This window comes from Myotis nattereri (assembly GCF_964212035.1).
Source record: "Myotis nattereri genome assembly, chromosome: 10".
Taxonomy (NCBI): Eukaryota; Metazoa; Chordata; class Mammalia; order Chiroptera; family Vespertilionidae; genus Myotis; species Myotis nattereri.
Genome location: NC_138085.1, coordinates 26764367 through 26780581, shown reverse-complemented (window position 1 = coordinate 26780581; position 16215 = coordinate 26764367).

Below are 16215 nucleotides of genomic sequence, written 5' to 3'. Positions count from 1 at the left end.
CTAAACACACAGCCCCGTGAAATCCTGCTTCTCCCAACGGTTGACGTCAATGATTGCCGCCATTGCCAAAGTGGGCACGCACTGTGGGGAGCAGCTCCTCAGTAAAGCATATTGGTAAAAATCACGTTTATTGTCCTGTTTTTACCAACCTCAGAAGTAACAGGTATCCATTGTAGAGGTTTTTGAAAAGACAGAAAAATACAAAGAGGAAAGTAAATATATCCACAAACACACTTCCTGGGGAATTGCATCACTTACATCGCATTCTTTCTCTGCAGTGTGGGTATTTGTGTTGAAAATTGTATAACTCCCCTTCTCACCTAAGAGTTGGCATGGTTACTCCTTTGCAGTGCAGTTGTAATGGCTGGTGCCATTTACCACGCAGATGCGCCAAATTTATTCAACCAGTGGGTTAGTACCTATTTTTTCCTAGCTGTGATTGTTTCCTTGAGATCAGGTATTGAGACAATGTTTGTATTGTCAACAAAAGTTATACCCATCCCCACTCCCACCAGGAGTTAAACATGAATCTTAATAGTGGTGGGATCAGTGACATTCAACTCTAGACCTTGACCCAAAGTAAAAGGTACCCTTTTCAGTACTACCCTGTGTATTCAAACTGCATACACGAATCACAGAGAGAAATCTCATGAGGCGGCCAGTGCTTACCTCAATGCTGAGCTGGGCTCCAGCATTTTCTTTTCATTTTATGTCATTTTAAGAAAAGCTAGTCGTGCCCTAACCGGTTTGGCTCAGTGGATAGAGCGTTGGCCTGTGGACTGAAGGGTTCCAGGTTCGATTCCGGTCAAGGGCATGTACCTTGGTTGCAGGCACATCCCCAGTGGGGAGTGTGCAGGAGGCAGCTGATCGATGTTTCTCTCTCATCGATGTTTCTAACTCTCTATCCCTCTCCCTTCCTCTCTGTAAAAAATCAATAAAATATATTTTTTTAAAAAAAGAAAAAGAAAAGCTAGTCGTGATGCATTAAAGTGATTTCATGATCTGTAGTGTTCACAGCCTGTTATTTTTTAAACACAGCCCAGACTCAGTGGTCAGACGGAAGGGCCTTGCTTAACGTAGCTGAGAGCTGCAGGTGATCAGAGAGCATCCACGATGATAGAAAGAAGCTGGGGTCTCAGGGGGCACACTTTCCAGTTCAGGCTGTGGTGGCTTCTGCTGAGACCCAGATCTCTGACAGTCCAGTTTTCGCTGGAAGGTTATTAATTTGGCCCTTTGGAACTTCAGGTTATGTGTTTGGAAATGGGGAAAAAAAAGAGATAAAGGTCTTTCAATGGCCCCTAAGCACTGACACTTACAAAGAATGATCGGCTCTTTCTGTCTGGTTGACTGATTGTGGATCTTTGGAGAGTGGGTGCACAGCAGCCCGGCATTGGGTCCAGGCAGAGTTCATGCTCCCACAAATGTTCAGCTGGGTGTTGATTGCTGCATGTGTGTGAGGAAAGAGTTGCTCTTAAACTCTTCTGTGGAAATCTTTGGTTCCTGAGATACTTTCTCCCTACATTTCAATGTTTCCCTAGCACTTGGTAGTAGTAGATTTTTAAAAACATGCTTTAAAATTTCTTTAAATTTAATTTTTAAAATCCTCACCTGAGGATATGTTTTCTAAACTCATTTTAGAGATGGGAGGGAGAGAGCAAGAGCGAGAGCGAGAGAGAGAGAGAGAGAGAGAGAGAGAGAGAGAGAGAGAGAGAGAGAAAAGAGAAACATCAGACAGTTGTCTCCTGTATGCGCCCTGACCCAGTGATGAACTGCAACCTAGGTATGTGCCCTGACTGGGAATTAAACCCGAAACCTTTTGGTGTATAAGATGACGTTCCAACCAACTGAGCCACCCACCCGGGGCGGTGGCAGATTTTAATAACATCACTTTGTGTCAGGAAATCAGGAGAAAATCCGAGGCTGGCTGTTTCTACAGGAGCCTCGGCCATGACTGCTTTCTTTGGGTGACAGGCTGAATGTTGCAAGAGTGACAGTTAGTTACTTAGCAGTGAAGTAGATAAATGCAGAGTACACATAGAAGTGAAACTGTAGAATTAAATCACATTTTTGTCTTTTAACCCCTTTATTTCCAAGATCAAACTTTTTCAACCCTATGTACCTTTTCTACTTTACTTTGTGCATTACAACCAGGGACAAATTAGATTTTATACCACACACACACACACACAAAAAGACTTTCCCCACCTCTCGCACCTGCTGCTGGTCCTGGCCCCAATCACTCGCGCCATCAGCTGGTGCAAGTGGGGCCAGCACCGTCAGCATGTGGGAGCAGCGGGGGCAGGAATGGGACTGCCAGCAGACAGGGGACCCGGGGGTCGCGGCAGGAGGGGCTGGGTGGGGGTGCAGAGGATGGGCCAAGACCCGCCCCTGTGCCCACCACAGCCTCACAGCCCACAGTTCCTTTCAAGGTGCACGAATTTGTGCACTGGGACCCTAGTGTTATGTATAAGAACAGAGATCGGATGATGACAGATTTCTCTTTGGAAAAATGCAAGCAAGAAGACAGTGGAACCACAATACTAAAATAAAATCTATCTGAAATTCTATACTCAACAAAGTTATGTTTCAGGAAAAAAATTATAATAAAGACATGTTAATGCAAAAGTTGAAAGGACTTATCACCAACATACCTCAAATATAAGAAATATCAAAGGAAATATTCAGGCAGAAGGAGCTAATACCAGATAGAAATATGGGTCTACATAAAGGAATTTAAAGCTCTAAAATATGGGTCAACCTATAAGAGTGGGGTTTTTTTAGTATTTAACTCTCTTTAAAAATAATGGACTGTTTAAACAAAAATCATAATGATGTAGTGTGAGGTTAACATAAAAATATAACATAAAAGTAAAATGTATGACAATATCATAAAGGTCAGAAGAAGGGGGCGAGGAGAAAAGGAGAGTTCTCACGCTATAAGTGAACTATAATATTACCTGAAAGTGGACTATGATAAGTTGGAGATTAGTAATAAAACAAAGTAATCCTATATAATAAAAGCCTAATATGCTACGTGTCCGGTCGTCCAGTCAACTGTTCAACCAATCAAAGCATAATATGCTAATGATATGCTAAGGCTGCTCAACTGCTCACTATGATATGCACTGACCATCAGGGGCCAGACGCTCCAACTGGTAGGTTAGCTTGCTGCTGGGGTCCGGCTGATCAGGACTGAGCAAGACAGGCCGGACATGCCCTGGAGCCCTCCTGCAGTCCCTCCCTGGCTGGCCAATCTCCCGCGTCCCTCCCCAGCCCTGATCATGCACTGGTGGCGTCCCTCGGCCTGGCCTGTGCCCTCTTGCAATCTAGGACCCCTTGGGGGATGTCAGAGAGCCGGTTAAATCCTGCAGGCCAGGCCCAGGAACACCCACTAGCGCACAAATTCGTGCACTGGCCTCTAGTGGAATTATCACAATGGGAGGCAGGAAAAGAATAAATATGAGAAAATGAAGAGATTGTTGAACTAGAACACAAATAGCTAGATGGTAGATGCAAGCCCAAATATATTAATAAACACATTAAATTTCAAATAGCTCAATTAAAAGATAGCGACTGTCAGATTGGATAAAAAGCAAGACTCAAGAAATACTTCAAATATAAAAACAAGTAAACAGTTTAAATGTAAAAGAATGGAAAAAGATATACCATGCTAACACCAGAAGAAAGCTGGAGTGACTGTTAATATCAAATGAAGTAGATTTCAGAGCAAAGAATATCACCAGGGATAAATAAGGTAATTTCATAGTGACAAAGGGGCTGATTCATCAATAGGATGTAATGATCCTAAAACCAGGAACAATCTTCTGAGGCGGCTACTTTGGTTATCCCCACTTTGCAGATGAGGAAACTGAGGCTCAGAGCAGTTGTACAGTTTTCCAGGAACTGGAAGCTTGCTTTGTCTGACCCTAGAGCCCATGTTGATAGCATAGGCTATGCCCAGAAGAGGAGTCAGGAAATCACACTGGGGTGCCTGGGGGAGCTCCAAGGCAGCAAGCCTGAACTCCGCTCTGTGGAATGGGGAGATATCACTGGACAAATGCGACCCCATCGAACCCAGTATGTGCATACAGGTCCTACTTCAGCCTAACAAGCCTCTCACTGTTAGGAGACTCACCAAAGATGAGGTACTGCCCCCTCCTGGGGTACTCCAGACTTACCCTTCCAGATGATTGTCCCTGGTGATGAATGGGCAGCCTTTCCCATGTGAGACTCAGTGTGCATGTCCCAGGAACCAGGCCCTGTGGGGCCTCTTTGCTTTTCCTTTGTTTTTGTTAACAGTCTTTAAGCACTTCTTATACACACCAGAGGCCCAGTGCATGAAATTTGTGCACTGGAAGGGTCCCTAGCAGCTGCTGCCTGCCGCTGGCCAAGGCCTCCCTCCCTTCCCCCGGCTGGCCCCGCCCCCTGGAACTCCTGGTCAGGGGACAATTTGCATACTATGCTATTATTATATAGGACTAGAGGCCCGGTGCACAAAAATTTGTGCACTTGGGGGGGAGGAGGGTCCCTCAGCCCGGCCTGTGCCCTCTCGCAGTCTGGGACCCCTCGGGAGATAACGACCTGCTGGCTTAGGCCTGCTACCGGGTGGCAGAGGGCAGGCCCAATCCCTAGGTGCAGCCCCTGGTCGGGCTCAGAGCAGGGCCGATTGGGGAGTTGGGGCGCCGCCCCATCATGCACAGAGCAGGGCAGATTGGGAGGTTGTGATGCCACCCTCAGTCACGCTCAGGGTAGGGCCAATTGGGGGGTTGGGGCAGCGTCCCCTGTCACACTCAAGGCAGGGTCGATGGGGAGGTTGCATCACCACCCCCTGTCACGCACAGAGCAGGGCCAATCCGGGGGTTGGGGTGCTGCCCCCATCACCCACAGAGCAGGGCCGATCAGGGGGTTGGGGTGCCGCCACTCTCACACTCAGGGCAGGGCCAATGGGGAGGTTATGGCTCTACACCATTACACACAGAGCAGGGCCTGTGGTGGGGGCATTGGGGAGCTCCCCGCTATCAGGCACAGAGCAGGGCTGCTCAGGGGGTTGGGGCCCCGCCTCCTGTCACACACAGAGCCGCAGGGCGATCAGGGGGTTTGGGCGCTGCCCCCTGTCACGCTGATCCCGGTGCCGGGAGGCATATTACCCTTTTACTATATAGAGTAGAGGCCTGGTGCATGGGTGGGACCGGCTGGTTTGCCCTGAAGGGTGTCCTGGATCAGGGTGGGGGTCCCCACTGGGGTGCCTGGCCAGTCTGGGTGAGGGGCTGAGGGCTGTTTTCAGGCTGGGAGTGACTGAAGTTCCCAACCACTCCTTTTTTACTTTTTTTTTTTATTCTGGGCCAGCTTTACCTTGAGGCTTGGCTCCAGCTCTTAGGCCTCCCTCCAGTGCTGAAAGTAGGTTTCTGGCCTTTGCTTACAATGTTGTGAATCTGCTGGCTGAAGTCCGGCGGTATTTGTTACAATGTTTCTCAAACTGCCTGCTCAGAGGCCTGCAGCCGCAGGTGGGGAACGTTGGTTTCCTCCAATGATCCTCCGTCACTGAGGCAAGCAAGCCTCATGTTAGTTTCAAGCTGCCTGGCTGCTGGCCGCCATCTTGGCTGACAGTTAATTTGCATATCTCGCTGATTAGCCAATGAAAAGGGTAGCAGTCGTACACCAATTACCATGTTTCTCTTTTATTAGTGTAGATAGGCACCTTGGTAAGTGCTTTACCTATAGTAACAGGTAATTCTCAAGTAAAATGAATTAGTTATATTTTCACTAGAGGTCCGATGCATGTAATTCATGTAAATTCATGTAAGGGGCTTGGCCCCCACCGCCACAGTGGCCGACTCTGCCTTGGTCCCCACCGCCGTGGCTTTATCCAGAAGGACATCCGGAAGGACGTCCGGAAGGATGTTTGGTCTAATTAGCATATTACACTTTTATTATTATAGACTAGAGGCCTGTTGCAGGAAGATTCCTGCAAGAATAGGGCTTCCAGTGGCTGGAGCAAAGCAGAGAGGGGAGCGAAACCTGCTGAGGCAGGCTTTGCTCCCACTCCAAGCCGCTGCGGCTGGGTTTCCCCTCCCGCTCCCAGCCGCTCCTGCTGGGTTCCCCTCCCGCTCCCAGCCGCTCCTGCTGGGTTCCCCTCCCGCTCCCAGCCGCTCCTGCTGGGTTCCCCTCCCGCTCCCAGCCGCTCCTGCTGGGTTCCCCTCCCACTCCCAGCCGCTCCTGCTGGGTTCCCCTCCCGCTCCCAGACACTGCCCCTTCCCTTCCAAGCCGCTGCCCCTCCCGCTCGCAGCCGCTGCTGGGCTTGCCCTCCCACCTCCCGCCTCCCACCTCCGCAGCCTTGGCTCCGTTTCTGTCCTCCGGCCTCTACTTGGCTCCCTTCTGTACTGCTTGGCCTCCATGTTGTCCTCAGGCTTCCCTCGCAACTGGTATATGCAAAACAGCCGCCATCTTTTAGCTTCTATAATTGAAACATTGTATCTTTTTTACCTGTTTCTTCAGGAGCTCAGAGCTGGTGGCGGCAGGCAGGGAACCTTAGCTTCCTCTGTCACTGGAGCAAGCAAGCCTCATGTTCGCTTCAGCTGCCTGGCTGCTGGCCGCCATCTTGGCTGGCAGTTAATTTGCATATCTCGCTGATTAGCCAATGGGAAGGGTAGCGAAGTTACGGCTAAATACCATGTTTCTCTATTATTAGATAGGATTAGACTTGCTTTACAACAGAGGAAACTGAGGCCAGAGAGAGAGAGAGAGAGATGAAAGAACTTGTCCAAGGTTAAGCAGCTAAAAAGTGACCAAGCTGGACTTTGAACCCAGAGTCTGTGCACTTATGGTCCAGAAAATAGCTGGGCTCATTTTAGTGGGTTGAGCATGGTTTGAATTTAACCCATCACTTTGCAGCTGTACGACCTGGGGCAGGTCATCCCCTCCTGAGCCCGTTTGCAGGGGCCCAGAAGTGAGTGCTGAACTCTTTCTGTGATGGTGGAGGCTAGCTGGCAGGACCAGAGCCTCCTTTCCCTATCAGACCTGTGAGGTGATCCCCGGCTCTTTCCCTGTGCTGCAGAGCTGAGGGAAATGAGGGGCGTGTGATTAAACTACTCACCCAAACTCTTGGTGAGTCAGGGAGGGACTGGAACAGGAGCTGAAAGCAAAGCCGGCTCCGGGCCTGCAGCCGCACCATCCCCAGTGGCCAGGGCTTCGTGCTCACACGCGATCTGCACGTTGGCTTTTACGTCTCAGTGTGTAAGTGAGAGCCCCACCGGCCTCATCAGACATGAAGCAAACCTTCACCTGCCCATGTGGAAACACTGAGCTGGAGCTCTGCAGGCTCTGCTGCTTCTCCCCGCTTCCCTCCTTCCTTCTTTGTGACGTGGCGGCATCAATCGAGCCCTTAAAGCTGTTGATATTAACTGTATTTGCACATTGCCTCTCCTCCTCATCCAACACACCCAGATTGAATTTCCTATAGTCATCAGAGAGAGGACGCAGAATCCAGATTACATCTCTGCCTCTGATGTCTGTGTTGTGGAAAGGGGCTTTCTGAGTGGTGGGGGCACCCATGGGGGTGGGATCTCCCCACCAGAGCTCTGTGACCTTGGACCTCACCCTGGGAGGCTCTGTGTCCTTATCTCTGAAATTCTAGCACATAGTAGGTGCTTGGTAAATGCTTGACTCGTCCTCTTCTCTTTTCCTGGGCGTGATTACAGGCACACATGCTTTTGTTGCTCTTTGCTTTATTGTACTTTGCAGGTACAGCATTTTCATCAACATCGAGGCGAGACCCTCCACCAGCAAAAAGACTACAGCTCTCTCGCAAGGTCAGATGATGGTTAGCACTTTTTAGTAATAAAGGAATTTTTAATTAAGGTATGAACATTTTTTAGACATCATGCTATTGCACACTTAACAGGTTACAGGAGAGTGTAAACATAACTTTCCTGTGCACTGGGAAACCAAATTATGCATGTGATTCACTTTATTGCCATATTTGCTTTATTGTGATGATCTGGAACCAAACCCATGGTATCTTTGACGTATGACCTATATGGTGAAGGACCCCAGCTCTCTCCCCTGCTCCTCTCCCCTCCTCCACCATGACCCATTAGATACGTGTGGGAGCTGCCTGGTTGGGGCTCCTCAGGGTGTGGCCTTGGACCATGGAAGCAAGTCACAGTCTCAGCAAATCTGACTTCAAAGCATTAGGATCTACAGAGACAGGCTGGGGGCCTGGACTGTCCACATGTTTCCCTGCTCTGCCACTGGGGGTAGGGCTGTAACTGGAGCCCCAGGTGCTGGACTTGGCCTTGCACAGCCAAATTCTTTATTCACAGAGACTGGTTACAGCATCCCTTGGCCTGTGAGTGTCACCTGTACCTGGGTGTCCTTGGTCAGGGGCTGTGCCTGCACATTGGCCCCTGCACATCAGCACTGGAAGACACCACTCCTGAGTTCACTGGCCTCAGGATCAGTTTCCACAGTAGGATTTGGGGCCCTTCCATTGGGCTCCCCTGTGAGAGCCTGCTCATCTCAGCCCCCAGCTGCTCTGCTTCTCTCCACTGTGTTGTTCCAGAATCCCACGTGGAAGAGCGACCCTGGCCAGAGCAGGATAAGAAAGATCTGTACAGAATTGGAGCAGGACAAAGCCTCAGAGAGCTCCAGCCCAGCCCGATGATAAAGTTATCAGCAAGCATGCGCTGACCAGTCCTTTCATGTTGGATGCAGAGCTGCTGTGAGCTGTTGGGAAACGTGATCCAGCTGGACAATGGCTTGAGGCTTATATTGTAAAGGTTGCATAAGAGAGCACTAAAGCAATTACAAGTGTTTGTAAATTAAAATAAGAGTGTGATGGCCAGCCCTTACCCCAACCCCCTTACCCCTACCCCCGCCCCTGGTTATTTAGTTGATTGGTCCAAGACTAAATTCCCTGGGGAGGTTCAGCCCCACCTCATTCATCTGGCATCGACCAGTTTCTGGAACAGAGCCAAGGCCCAAAATAAGCAAAGCAGAACTCTGGGATCCGACAGAGGTGACATGAGGTCCCTGTGCTGAAGCTCAAGCCCTGACTCCCCTCCAGGGGGTCCTGCTCCTACTGTTCGCTCTCATACATACTCCTGGTCCCCTGGGGTGACGAAGAGGAGTAGGGGCAGAGGGAATGCGAATGCAAGCAGCTAACAGTGCTGAGATCACAGAAGAGCCAGAATGAGAAGCAGGAGGCTCAGGCATCCAAGAGCAAAGTGAGTGAGCCCAGCCTGGAGGAGGAATTGGAGCTCTTCTGGACACGAAGTCCTGTAGGCAGGCGGGCTGCTCCAAGGACAGTTGGAGGCTCACCCCTCCATCCTGGATGCTGCAGATTTACTATTGCCTGGATAGCAGTCTTCCACAGCAATCCCCTGGGCGTGTATCTCTCAAAGCAGATAAGTAGGTCAGCTTGACTTGGATCTAACATGGCAGAGACCATTTGGCCCCCTATCCAATTTCTTAAGAAGAAACAGAGCCAAGAAAAATCCTGGCTGGTGCCTGGACCTTGTGCAGCCAGTGATGCTGGTGGAGGGCTGGTTCTAAGTTTGAAGGTCATGGCTAGGATTGCATATGTGGTCAGGGGAGGGACAAGAGGGGCTTCACTATAACACCAAGTAACTGTGTAGTAGAGAAGAAGGAGTTCAGGTATAGTCCCTACTCTGAAAGGGCCCAAGATCGGATCTGGCAACTATTCTGAGAAGGGCTTGGTTAGGGTTCAAGTGTTGACCCCAAAGAAAGGGCCTTCTCAGTGGTTAACATGACTTTATCAGCCAGACCCTTCGCTCAACCTCAACCTGATCTTTCAAGGACACTAACAGGTCTCTTACTAACTCCTTCCCTTTGTATTTCATGGATCAGAGACTCCATTCTCTGGGTAGAGTGGAGGTCTTCAAGAAGAATCCCAACATTCTGGAGTTCTGGACTAAATTCTAGGATTCTCATCTTTGCTGCCACCTTCTGAACATCACACAATCACCTGTTGGTTATAGGGATGTAGAAAGACTGCGCAATGGAAATCACTTCATAATGATAAATTATTTCTCAACTTTGAAAGAACCTTGCTCCAAGGTTAGAGGAATTGGCTCTTGTTTTTTGAAAGATGTTTCCATTTTTGACCTCCTGACATTTGAGCCTCTGGTGGATAAAGTGCCACCTCTAGAGATGTGGCCACCTTCGATCCTCTCATAGTCCAGTGAGTGGAGTTATTATCCTCATGGTTTTCCCATGGACGGCAGAACTAAGACCAGAGATGAGAGGCTGTTTCTTTGGGTCTAGTAAAAGGTGGAGGCTGGGGTTCTAATTCAGATCTTGTAAGTCCAAGGCTCTTGTCCCTTGCTTGTTTTGGGGGCAGAAGGGTGATAACTTTGCTTTTGGACCCTGTGCTCATCAATATTCTACACTCCTTGAACATAATCCATGATTTTTAGCAAGCCTCTGTGTTTTGCTGTGAACCTGCAGTCACTGGAAAAGAGCTTCTCACAGTGAGAAAACCCATATGTGTTATTTGTGTCTTACATTAATTAGTAGGTCTTATCTTGTCAGGCAAATTAGAGTGGGAGAGCATTGGGCAGTAAAACTGACCCTCATCACTGATAAAGAAAAGAGTGATTACTACAATGACCCAAGGAAAATTCATTTTATTGGCAACATTTCTTTGAAGAGCTCAGTCAGTCCAAACTTCTGAGGGCGTAAAGAAGGTGATTATAAATTTTGTCACAGGATGGATAGCATCCAGGCATATAAGAGAATAATGGCTAGAGCTGGCATTTATCCTGGACCAATTTGCCAAATTTTGAATCTACTGTATTCTCTTTTTCCTTCTTTTTTGATGATTCATCCCATCACATCAAGGAAATCGGAGGGGGAAAATAAGCTTCCCAAATTGTCTTGAGTTTGGTCATCTTGTTAAGATTTGTTTGGATGAAAGAAGAGAGCCCTTTCAAATTTGCTCAAGCAGGAAAGGAGAGAGGGAGTCCAGCGCTCACAGGGCCAGGAACTGGGGAAGGATCTGGTGTCTGGGCAGCTCAGCTCTGGTGCCTTGGGTCCCACAGTCTCAGCCTCTGCCTCTCTGGTGTCTACCCATTCATTCTCCTCTTTCTGCTGCATTTGAGGCTGCCCTTCGACTGTGCAGTCTGTAGCTTCTCCATTTCAGCTGCACGGAGATGGATCTCGCAGGTCTGGTGCTCCATCCCAGCTCAGTTGGAGTTGAGTCCTTCCTGACTTAGTCAACTTTGGTTAGGAAATGGGGTCATGGATCACGAACACGCCTGCTGATTCCCTCCTCATGCAAATAGAGACAGTTCTCAGAGAATGGGAGCTGAGCAGACATCTACTGCAGTAAATGCGATAGATTTTAAAGCAGCTTCTAACAATCTTTTGTAGCTGGTGTATACTAGTAGACATGGAGTTGACTTTTATGTGTTGCTCTTATACCCAGCAAGCTTGTTAAACTCTCAAAACAATTCTTTTTTTTGGTATTGATTTCAGAGAGGAAGGGAGAGGGAGAGAGACATAGAAACATCAATGATGAGAGAGAATCATTGATTGGCTGCCTCCTGCATGCCCCACACTGGGGATTGAGCCTACAACTCGGACATGTGCCCGGATCCGGAATCAAACTGTGACCTCCTGGTTCATAGGTCGATGCTCAACCACTGCGCAATGCTACTGGGCTCAAAAACAATTCTATTAATCTGTTTGTAGTCCTTTTGCATTTTTTTGAAGATAATCATATCATCTATGAAAATGATAGCTTGTTTCTTCCCTTACAATTACTCATATTTATTTCGTTGTCGTATTGTTGAAGTGGCAAGGACCTCGAGCACAGGGGTTGAAAGAAGTGGTTAGTAGCAGGCACTCATATTTTATTCTTAGCCTTAATGGCCATGTGCTCACTGTTTCACTGTTGAGGATGCTATTTGGGGTGGGTATTTTCCATACATTCTTTATCATGTTAAGAAAGGTCTGTTCTACCCTTAGTTTATGAAGAGGTGTGTGTGTGTGTGTGTGTGTGTGTGTGTGTGTGTGTTTAATACACTGTTGATTCTGTCTGCTAATACTCATTTAGGATTTTTCCATCTGCAATCATAATTGAGGTTGACTATGTTATTCCTTTCTGATACTGCACTTGTCTAATTTGCATATCAAAGTTATACCACCCTCATTTGATGATTGGGGGTGCTCCTTTTTCTATTCTCTTGAAGAGTTTGTACAAAATTGAAGAATCTGTTCCTTGACTATTTGTACAAGTTCCTGTGGAGCCATCTAAGACTCATAGTTTCTTTCTGGGAACATTTTGAATAACTGATTTTTTTTTCGTGTGGTTATAGTTATTCAGGCTTTCTATTTCTTTTTGCGTCTATTTTGGTAATATATATTTTTCTAGTAATTTGTCCATTTCCTCTTAGTTTTATAAGTTATTGGCATGAAGTTTACAATGCCTTCATATTTTTCAGCCCTGCTCTATCTGTAGTCACACTCCCCTGCATTCCTCATATTGCTGACTTTCCCCATTTCTGTGCCTCTTGAAATGATATTTTCATATAATTTTTTCAAATAATAAACTTTCTTTCTGTCGGTCCTCTCCAGGTTGTGTCTGTTTTTTCTATTTCTTTGATTTTTATCTTCATTATTTTTTCCTTTTTACTTTCTTTGGGTTTGTTTCTAGTACCTTCATTTGGATATTATCTCATTACTTTTCACCATTTCTCCTTTTTTGTTATAAATATTTGAAGTTATAACTTTTTAAAAAAAGACAGTGTTGACTAATCAACCATGATTTGACACATAAGATTTTCTGTTTATTCTGTTTTAATTTCCGTCATGACTTAATTGAATCATGAATTAGTTGAGTATGGTTTTTAAAATGTTCTAATGTCTAGTATTTAAAAATAATAATAGCAAACTTGTTTGAATTCTTGCTTTATGCCAGGCACCAGTCTTCACATTTCACATGAACTTACATGATTTTTGCAACAGTTCTACAAAGTAGACTGTTATGACCCCAATATCATGTACTAGTATGTGGAAAATGAGAGTTTTAGCAGCTCCTGGTTGGCTGAGCTAAGATTGAAACATGGGCATTTGGCCACAGAGTGTAGCCACTGACACCACTACCTTTAGTTAGTAACTGTTCTCATTGTCTAACTGCTGTTTTTCATGGCAATCTAATTTTCTCTCTACTTCTTTTAAGCTATTTTATTTATTTTTTGGTGACCTACGTTTTCACTATCCTGTGTTAAATATGAATTTCCTTTTGGCTTTCCCTTTTGGGGTCATTTGGGCTTGTTGAATGTGTGGACTTATGTCTTTCAACAATTCTGGGAAATTTTAGGCCATCGCCATTTTGAAGATAGTCTCTTATGTTCTTTCTGTTATCTCATTCTAGGTGTTTTAGGCTAACGTCAGTATCTCTGTGGTTCTGACTCTGTTTGTTGTCTATCTCTTCTAATTTTCCTTTGATTCCCTTGGTGTTTTGTGATATATTTTTTTGATCCCATGATTTTGGAGCTTTATCTGGGTAATTCAGTCCAGAGCAGATTGGCATTGACTGCCAGGTGCCTGGAGACTGCGGTCCACTTTACCCTGGCTCCTGCGTGGGCTCTGGGGCCTCATGGACTCAGGCCGCAGAACCACATGAAACAATGCATGCAGGTGTGAGCTGAAAATTCTGAGAGATGTTTTTGCCTCATTCATGGCCAGAGCTGAGGCTGGAATTTCCTCATTATCTCCTTGGGTGAGGATGGTGTTATTTCTGCCATGGTGAGCACTGTTTTCCCCAGGACTGTGTTGTGAGGGTGTCTTTAACCTCCTACAGGGCCTTGCACCTGCTCCCCTTTGTGGAGTCATGCTTTCTCATTGTGTCCAGCCTCTGAGTATTTCTCTTTATTACCTTATGCCTTCAAATGATTTTTAAAAAATACTCATCAAGCACGTTTACAATGGTTTCTTCCGGAGAGTTAGTTTTCCTAAAGACAATCCATTCTGCCATATTGCCAGAGCTAGATGTCCCACACGCGTCTGGTGTCCCCTCCTCATGCCACAACCTGTTTCTGTCCTCCCCGTTGATTCCTGTGGCTCAGTCTGAAGGCCCTCTTGGTCCTCACCTGTCTGAGCTCTCAGGACACACGCCTCTCAGCTCCCAGGACCCCATGCCTTCTGGGTCCTTCCTGCTGATTTGTCCTCTTGGTCCCCTCAGCCAGGGCTCCTCACCTGACCTCTGAGTGTGGCTGTTTCCAGAATGGGAGCCTGGTCCTCTCTGTGTGGTCACATTCCAGGTAACCCCATTGCTCCCTCAGCAATACTGTTTACACGGCGAGGACTCTTGGATTTGCATCTCTATCCCAGGCATCTTCACATCGCCAGCGTTTGTTTCTAATTTTTGTCCTGGCCAGTCCTCCTGGATCTCCCACTGATTCTCACCTCTAACAGTCACAGAGGTGAGTGCTGGGTCTGTCCCCCAAACAGGCTCCTCTCCGGGACTTTCCTCCTCAGTAAGCACCACCCCGGACACTTGCTGTCCGTGTGGCCCAGCTTCCCTTCTCCCCGTGCACACCCAGCCCTCACTAAACCCTCTTCCGACCTCCCTGTCACCAATGTCCCATCTCAAGCCATCAACTCCTTCTCTCACCTCCTGGGCTGTGCTCACTCGGCAGTTAGAACCACCTTTTAAAATCGCAAGTCATCTAACTCCTGACTTTATTGCACCTAAACTTGCACCAAGATGGCTCCTGAGACCCCGAGTCCCTTGAGCCCCGTCTGCCTCTCCATCCTGGTGTTTGGGCCACTTTCCCCCGGCTCAGCCCAGCCTCGTCTCCTGTTGAGCACATTCTGAGCTCCTTGTGGCCTCAGATGTTGCCACAGGCTGTTTTCCTGGCAAAGCAAGCTTCTCCCCATTCCTGACCCTACTGACACCCTGTACATTTTCAAGTTAAACGGCCTGTGAGCCTCCTCTGGCATCTCGGTTAGAAGAGTTCTTTCTTGGTATTTTTTTCTCATGGAACTTAGATCTTCGCCCCCCACCCCACCCCCCTGGCACTTAGCCACAGATTCTTTAATTACCTATTTAATTTAATTTATTTTATTACCAACACCTGTCTCTCCTGAGGACAGGACCACGTTTTTAGTTTGCAACGTGTAGCATCATGCCAGTCACAGGAGACCCTCCATATACAATTGGTGACGGGCCCAGAAGTGATTCTCTCCCACCCCCTGTCCCCAGCTCATGAGCCTGAGAGGGCAGCGTCGCCTCAAAGCACGTGGGGCAGGCGGGACAACGTGCCCTCACTTCATCAGAACATCCACCATCTGTGCGTCTTGAACTGGGGTGTCGGGAGGCCCCACCCAGATCCGCTGTCCCCGAAGGGGTGCAGTGAATGTCACACACTCTAGTTTTCACATATACAATCCCCCTACCCTCTCAGGGTGGGGAAATGCGCAGCATAAAATGAATGCAACCCTCACACAGTCCTTCCTGGTTGGTCTTTATGTTCCACTGACCCTCCCCTCACAGATAAGATTGATTTTGTCTGTTTCTTCTTCTTCAAATAAACAAAATTTACCCTCAATTTGTTTAAAAGGGGAAAGAAAGCCTGTTTCTAATTCGTTCCCATACACTTATTAAATGTAATCATACAGTAAAAAAAAAATCAGAGCTGTTATAAACAGCAGGGAAATATTAAGCTTTCGGTGTACAAAGTCTGAATCATAAAATACGTTTAGTAGGGCTCTCCCTGCCCCGGGACGCAGCCAGATGACAGTCACAATTACTGGCTCTGAGGCCGATGCAACCCAGAGGCAGAGAGAGGAGCCCTGGGCCCGCGCTTCCCCGAGACCAGAGCCCGGCCTGCCTCTCCCGAGGGCTCCTTTGGCCTTAGGCGCATGGAATTTACAGTTCCCGCTGTCTGTTCCACGGTTCTTTTAAAATATATTAAGAGTGAAGTAAGCTAATGGAAAATATTATTCACTTTTTTTTTTGGATGAAACCTCTTTCTTTCCTCACTCCCCTCCTTTTTCTCATCTTTGTTCTCCTCCCCCCAATCCGAAACGGATAAGCAGACGCCCCTACCTCAGAGCTCAGTGTGGAAAGAACAAAATCGCAGGGAACTGTCATTTCATTTGTAATGGAAACCCAAGGGGCCCTGAGTGCCTTGAGGCAGTGCCTAGAGAGGCCACGTGAATCAGAGCAGCAGGCGCATTGATGACCTC